Consider the following 8,704-nt stretch of genomic DNA (forward strand, 5'->3'; position numbering starts at 1 on the left):
GAATGACAAAGCAGAAGCAAACAGTTGCAGAAGATGGTAAATGTAGAGAAGAGTTACTCAGATGTCTGTATAGATGGCCTAATCTCTATACCAACTGTAGTTATTTTTCTATTCTTTTAATTCAGTGGTGTAAAAATAAAAAACAGTGCTGTTTTCATTCAGAAAATTAGCAGTCTCTAACTTAGTTTGGGAGCTATGCTTTCCAGGTTTTTCTTACTGTAAAGAAAACTTAAAATTTTAATGAAAACATTTCATATGAAGCCAAGTTTATGACTGAGATCACCCTACCATTTAGTAATGCAGAAAACTTTCACTTGCAAAGTGTTTGGAATTTTATGTCTGTTATGGAAGCCATCCTTTACTGTTCTTAATCACATGTCTACTTAAGGTGATTCATCTTTTTCTGTTTGTAGCACACAAAATGAAGCCAGAAGCCTTTCACATATGAAATTACCCTGAATAGAACAATGTCCTTTCACATCACTAATGCTGTTTCACAATTACGAAGCTAAAACGTGTTCCCAATTTTAAGAAATCATACTTCTTTCCACATTCTAACTTACTACTAGCTTTTGAGAATTTAAATACTTGCCTGAGATAGAAATACATTTTTCTTATAAGTTAGGTCTAGGTGACTCAAGTCAGAGTAAGAGTTTGTCAAAGTAAATTGAGACCACTGTTCTAATATAGTAATTGTTCATAAGCACTGAAATTCTGGAGAGTTTTTACTGTAAATTAAATTGGGTGATCTCAAGTGCCTCAGTTAATGCACGTACAATATTCATTTGCTTGGTTGTGGTACCTCTCAGAAGTAAAACTTATCAGCGTATGAGCTTTTGAAGTGAGGATTTTTGGGGGGGGTGGGGAGGGATAGATTTGTTTTGTTTTCGGTGTGTGTATGTGCTCATTTTTTTTTTGTATAAGTAGCCCAGGCTAACATGACTATGAAAATTAGTAGAAACTCCATTTAATAAATATTGTTCTTGCTTCATTTGAATGTAAGAGTTTGGATAAAAGGACTTGGTATAAAGTTCAGATTTTTCTCAAGGACTTAATCCCTATTTACCCTTAAGTATTTCTTAGAGGAAGTAACTTTTTACAAGTATTATTGGCTGGGGGGATGGAAGAGGGAGTTAGAACTGAAAGGTCTTAATAAACTATAAAAGAAAAAAAGCAAGGACGCCTGGGTGGCTCAGTCAGTTAAGCGTCTACCTTTGGCTCAGGTCGTGATCCCAGGGTCCTGGGGCCAAGCCCCACATCAGGCTCCCTGCTCAGCTGGGAGCCTGCTTCTCCCTCTCCCTCTGCCTGCTGTCCTGCTCATGCTTGCTCACTCTTTCAGATAAAGAAAATCTTAAAAAAAAACACACACCCATGACATACACGAAAATCCAGGGAGTGGGGCGCCTGGGTGGCTCAGTTGGTTGGGCGACTGCCTTCAGCTCAGGTCATGATCCTGGAGTCCCTGGCTCGAGTCCCGCCTCGGGCTCCCTGCTCGGCAGGTAGTCTGCTTCTCCCACTGACCCTCCCCCCTCTCATGTGCTCTCTCTCATTCTCTCTCAAATAAATAAATAAATAAAATCTTAAAAAAAAAAAAAAAATCCAGGGAGAGAGGTTAACATAGTATATTAGCAGAAATAAAAAAACTGTTATTACAGCATAGTTCTAGCAGGATATTTCTTCTTTTCTCCCATTAACAGAATCATGTTTTATTAAAGGAATAGGTGAAGCGCAAGTTAGTTTCTATAATGACCATAAAAAAACTAATTCCTGCCAATTCAAATTATTACTCACAAATGAGCACAAAAAGAAAAGTTACTAGTTACTTTGGTTTATATAGTTAAAAATTACTATAAATCCAGAATTCAAACCACGTGGACCATATGATTTAGTACATATTGTTAAATTGAATATCAGGCTCAAAGTTTGCTAAATGCTTATCAGCATAACATTTTGATCAGTGATAAAGTTGGGTTTTGTGCCAGGAGCCTAATTTGATATCAAAATGTATTAATTACTGTTATTTAAAATACATGTATTAATTTCACATACACAGGCAAATTTTCCAAAGAAGGTATGGTGGTGGGAAGTAGTTAAGAACTCTGTTGAGGTAACGTATCAACCTACAGAGGAAATAATTTTAAAATTCCAAATAATGCCACATTAGCACCTTGTTCCTTTCCATAACAACTGTATTAGTTTGGGACACACAAATGTTGACTGCATTGTAAAGTAACATGAATGTATCCCTCCATTAAAATTTGATTAACACAAGAAACCAGTTTTTACTCTACCATCAGGAAACCAGTGTGTTGCTAGTTGCTTACATTACTACTCTAACCATACACTTGGGATATAGTAGGAGAAGGAAAGAAGAAATGGGTTTGGGAGCCAATGCGGTGGAATTGCATTAAAACTCCATTTATCACTTGAGTTCAGTCAGACTCCACTCTGAATAAATGTATGATGATGTTCTGGTTTCCAGAAAGCAGAAGTGGAGACCAGTTTAGTAATCCCAAAGGCCTAGGAATCTCTTTCCTCAGTGCATTATTGTTCTGGTAAATGGCCACAAGTTACTTTGGAGAAGGCTAAGAGGAAGATACATATTACCTCTTTGTGATGTTATGGCAGGGTCCTTTACCAAAGTGCTCTGGGAATATGAATTAAATCAGGCCTGGGAATTGCTAAGGGATCGTGACTAATATAATGGCTCCAGATGTCCATCGACAGATAAATGGATAAAGATGATGTGGTATGGGGACGCCTGGGTGGCTCAGTCAGTTAAGCGTCTGGCTTCGGCTCAGGTCATGATCCCAGCATCCTGTGATTAAGTCCAGCATCAGGCTCCTTGCTACACGGGGAGCCTGCTTCTCCCTCTGCCTGCTGCTCCCCCTGCTTGTGCTTGCTCTCTCTCCCTCTCTCTGACAAATCTTAAAAAAAAAAAAAATGTGGGGCGTGTGTGTATGTATATATATACATACACACAATGGAAGTGTATACACACACACAATGGACTACTACTCAGCCATCAAAAAAAATGAATCTTGCCATTTGCAATGACATGGATGGAAGTAGAGGGTATTATGCTAAGCAAAATAAGTCAATCAGAGAAAGACAATGATCATATGATCTCATGTGAAATTTAAGAAACAAAACAGCATCACAGAGGAAGAGAGGAAAAAATAAGACAAAATCAGAGAGGGAGATAAACCTTAAGAGACTCTTAATCATAGGAAACTGAGGGTTGCTGGAGGGGGAGGTGGGGGGGATGGGGTAACTGGGTGATGACATTAAGGAGGGCACGTGATGTAATGACCACTGGGTATTACAAAAGACTGATGAATCACTGACCTCTACCTCTGAAACTAGTAATACATTATATTTTAATTGAATTTAAATATTTTTTAAAAATAATTTAAAAACATAGTGGCTCAGGTTAGACCTGTAGTTTTCAGTTATATAAATCAAATAGGAACACTGGCCCTTTGATTCACATAATCAATTAGCCAAGGCCAAAAAACTCCCTGTCGGGACTATGCTGATCATCCTGTCAGTCTTACTGCCTATTATAGTAACTAAAATTATGTCCACCTTTCTGGTCTAGCAGCTAAGGGAACTAGGTTTCTGACACAGTGCTGCCTGGGCAATGCCCACTGAATAAGGAGAGCCATTGCAACAGAAGCATCTTCCACAGCATCCCTGGCCAATCGACATCCTATAAAGCTTTTCAAGGATGCTCTGCTCACCACCGTATTTCCCAATGCCTATGTAAAAAGTTGACCAGGCTCTCATAAGATCTATAGTGAGACAGTGGGTGAGCAGATCACCTAATAATACATCCTCTCCAACATTCCTCTAAGTCTTTGATTTCCTTTCTCTACATTGTATCAAAGAATTTCTAGCATCTTAACCTTCAATTTAGATGAGCCAGTGCTGAGTTTTTCTTTCAACCAAGTAAACAGAGTGACATCCTGCTGTTCAAGCTGACAAATTGAGCCAAAATTTCTGGTACAAGTGTATTCATATCAATAATTTAACCCAATTTAAAATTACGTTCCTACAAGATCCAACATAACCTATTTACACAGGTATACTCCAAATATCATTAGTATATTTGAAAAAAACAGCATTTTTTTCAGGTCACACTCTGTACTTGTTCCCAAGGACATGCTGGGATCTGACTCTAATTATATCCTGCAGGCAGTAAAGGACTGTAAGGATACAGCAGATGGGGTGCTTTTTCCAAGGGAACTCCATAAATTAGTGAAGTTAGAGGTCATCTGCCAAAGCAGCAGACATCCAAGGGCTTTCTTCCATTTTAAGTGAGGCTCAGTGGAGTTTAAGATTTAGGACAGTCATTCATCTAAACCTTTCCAAAATTCTTATTCCAATTTTCAAAGTACTCCTGTTTGGGGCACCTGGGTGGCTCAGCCAGTTAAGCGTCTGCCTTCAGCTCAGGTCATGATCCCGGGGTCCTGAGATGGAGCCCTGCATTGGGTTCCCTGCTTCTCCCTCTCCCTCTGCTGTTCACCCTGCTTGTGCTCGCTCTCTCTCAAATAAAATCTTAAAAAAGAAAAGAAAGAATGCTCCTGTTTCCTGACCAGCGTCTCTACTCTTGCTTGAAAGACACAGCAACAGAGCAAATTCAGCCAATTCACAAGAGCAAACTGTTTCCAGTATCTCAGCCTTAAAGCTACAGGGGAGGTTGAAAAGTGAACACCTCACAATTTTAGTCTCCACACAGACTGACTTTCCCTCATTAGGGAATTCACAAAGCCCACAAGAGGTTACAAAGGCTGAACATCTTTTAAAAAAAAAAGTGTCTACATTTATACATTTATCTATAAGGCCTTGTCATCCACAGCCATATGAGCCCTTTCTTTGCCCACCCAGAAAAGAACCCCTCTTCTAGCCCAAAGATCCTTTACCAGCTCTGAAGAGACAAAACCGTTAACTTTAAAATGCGAGTAAACATATATTTGAAATCCCCAAACTGCAAACCTCTTCAACCTACTTTATGCGATTGAAATGGGATGAGAATTTTAGATCATGTAGGCCAGAGAATAAAATTTGCCAAGTTAAAACACTTCCTAGGTAGTGGCATATTAATTGCAATAACTTATTATTTGTATGAAACTTAGAACGACACAGTGTTGTTTTCACATAGATTATATCCTATAATTTATAGCAAGGCTAAGCAAGATTAATTTATCCAATGCCATTCTAAAACTGGCAAGTGAAAGAGCCAGGATCCAATATCAGGCTCACCTCAGTGCCCTTGCTTTTAGCCACTTGGTGATCTGTCTTTAGTAAAGGAAATACGTACATAAAAGTTTAGGGCGCCTGGGTGGCTCAGTCGGTTAAGCGGCTGCCTTCAGCTCAGGTCATGATCCCAGTGTCCTGGGATCGAGCCCCACATCAGGCTCTCTGCTCAGCAGGGAGTCTGCTTCTCCTTCTCCCTGTGCCCCTGCTCTCTCTCTCTAATAAATAAATAAAATCTTTTAAAAAAAAGTTTAATTGTAAATTTGACCAAAGGCAGTCCCATAGGAAATTCTGGTACAGATTACAAAATTATGGTTAACCACTGGTCTACTGTACATTTTCTATCTGAAACCCTTTAAACCAGTATACTTTATACTCAATAATTATCTATGCAGATGCAGAAAGCACTTCCAGCTTCATTTCCATTTTCTACCACCAAGAATTTCCCAGAACATAGTTTTTGATAGCAAAATCATCGCAAACTACACCACCAGCATTCTGGGGACTTTATGTTGAAAGGGACCAGTCATCTCACCATAATTATGGGGCCCCCTCTACTATGCCTGGTATCCCAAGTCTCACACAGCTCTGGTTCATTTTATGTAGAAAACTTATTGCCCCTCTCCTGCTGGATCAGTGGATAGTGATCTGGTGGTAAGGGAATGTTTCTGTGGGTCCAAATACTCCTCAGACACACCATTAACCTATCTCATTTTCACACCCATTTTACACACTTGTCTTTCCAGTAAGTCAAAGTCTCCAGTTGTTAAGCCTTTTGTGATGTTTGTTTTTGATCTTGTTTCATCCAGCTTAAATCAGTTACCATCAACTGTTCATCATCTGTGTGAAAACACCTAACTTCCCAAGGTGTTGACAACTAACATCTATTATCTATCTCAACAATCCTTGCCTTTGACCTGTCAAATTTATTCATTAAAAAAACAAAATTATTCCTTTGGCATCATCTTAATGGGGTTTGGTTTAAACTGGGCAGTTTATATTTTAATCCACAGTCTAAAGAGAAAGAATACCTTTTTAGCAAATATCTTTTGCCAACTGAACAGTACCTCCTTCAGTGTATTTTTATTACTGGTCACCAAATAAAATTTAGCCATCTTATTTTTTGCTAAGAGATTAATTTAGTGTAACAGAGTAGTATACTTTCATCTTTACCTTGGGAATTGCCTAAATTGTGTCTAGGCCCATAATAGGTATTTTTGTTCCCCCAAAACTCATGTTTGAGTCCTACCCTGAGTACCTCAGAATGTGGCTGTATTTGGAAGTAGGGTATTTAAAGAGGTAATTTGAATTAAATGAGGTCACTGAGGTTGGGCCCTGATCTGATAGGACTGGTGTTCTCAGACACACACATGCTCAGGGGAACAACATGTGAACACAAAGGGAGAAAATGCCATCTACAAGCCAAGGACAGAGGCTTCTAAAGAAACACCACCACCTTTGATCTTGGATTTCCAGCCTCCAGAACTGTAAGAAAATAAATTTCTGCTGTTGTTATGTGGTACTTGTTACGGCAGCTCTAGCAAACTAATACAGCCATCTAAAGTGGAAATAGGTAGTGAATGTTACATATATAATGAAAAAAAAATCACTTAAGATTTTGAGGGGTTCATTTGAAATTTAGTGTAACTTAACACTGAAAAGAACTCTCCAATTACAATCTGCTAAAATAACCATAGTTTAGCTATACAACTAATTTACTTCTGAAGTCAACTCCTAATTATAATTAGAAAAGGAAATTTGTGATTTCTAGCTTTAAATTTCCAAAAGTAAAGCAACTTGGGGAGAATTTAATAGGAAGCAAATGTATAGCCATATTCAAAAAGGTCATAGTTTTACACCAAATAAATCATCTGTGATATAAAGACATTCTATTTATAAGCATTAGAATGCATCATTAAATGTTTAAGCTGGAAGCAACTTTAGACACTAATACTTATTGGGCCCAAAAGGCTAGGATGGTTAGACCAGAGTATGCTAAATGACAAAGTTTAACAGAAGACCCATTTGTCTTCTACATTTTAAAAAATAACCTCATTGAGGGAGAAGGCACCTACCATAAAATGCACCCTTTTAAAGAATTAAGGAATGGTTTCTGAGATTTTAGAATATATAGAGTTGTGGAAGTACCACCACTCATTTTAGAATTACTAATTTTCATTACCCCAAAAAGAAACCCCATACCCATTAGCAACCAGTCACTCCCCATTCACTCCTTCCCCAACCCCTGGCAGTGACTACTTTCTGTAGCCTATTCGGGGAAAACACTACTCCATATTCCTGGAAGAAGTCCTACATTAACTTTTATGTTATTGGATTTGGCATGTTAGTGGGGTTTCTGTTTTTAGATGTAAAAATAAAGAATACAGAATCTCTGTATTCACAAGAGATAATGATCTGTAGTTTTCTTGTGATGCTTTTGTCTGGTTTTGGTACCAGAGTAATACTAGCCTCATAAAATAACCCTCATTTATTTCTTGGAAGAACTTATGAAGGGAAGGTTTTTAATTTTTCTGTAAACATTTGGTAGAATTCACCAGTATAATATTTGGGCTTGAGCATTTTTCTTTGTGGCAAGTCTTATTACTAATTCAATCTCTTATTCTAGGTCTATTCAGATTTTCAACTTGTTCTTGAGCCAGTTTCAGAGTTTGTGTCTTTCTAGGAATCTGTCCATTTGATCAAGATTATCTAATTTGTTGGCATACAGATGTTCATATTATTCCCTTATAATCATGTTTCCTATAATGTTGACAGTAATTACTCCTCATTCATGATTTTAGTATTTGGTTTTTTGATCAGTCTAAAAGTTTGTCAATTTTATTGTTTTCAAAGAACCAGCTTTTAGTTTTATTTTCTCTATTGCTTTCCTATTACCCATTTCACCTTTTTTTTTTAAGTCCTTGTTTGCTTTGTGGTTTGCTCTTCATGGTGTCTTAAGGTAGAAGGTTATGTTGAGATCTTCTGTTCATATACATATCCACAACTATAAATTTCCATCTAAGCACTGCTTTAGCTTCATTCTGTAAATTCCAGAATGTCGCGTCATTTTCATTCACTTTGAAGTATTTTCTAGTTTACTTTTTCTAACATTATTTTTCTAGGTTTACTGTTTAATTTCATTTGTGAGTTAACCAAATTTCCTTCTATTGATTTCTAAATTCACTCCATTATACCCAGAGTCTGTATGCTGCTGTTTGTGTATGTCTGCATGTGTATTTTTTGAAGTTTACCAAGGCTTGTTTGATGTAAACCTGCCCACCCTGGAGATCATTCCATGTGTTCTGCTACTGTTGTGTAAAGTTTGCTACATGTATGTAAGGTCTACTTGGTTTTACTGTGTGTTGTTCAAAAGTCTTCTATTTCCTTGCTGATATTCTGCCCAGTTGAACTGTCCCTTATGACAAGAGGTATTAACATCTTCAAC

This window comes from Leptonychotes weddellii, chromosome 6 (genome assembly GCF_054177405.1).
Source record: "Leptonychotes weddellii isolate Sample4059 chromosome 6, ASM5417740v2, whole genome shotgun sequence".
Taxonomy (NCBI): Eukaryota; Metazoa; Chordata; class Mammalia; order Carnivora; family Phocidae; genus Leptonychotes; species Leptonychotes weddellii.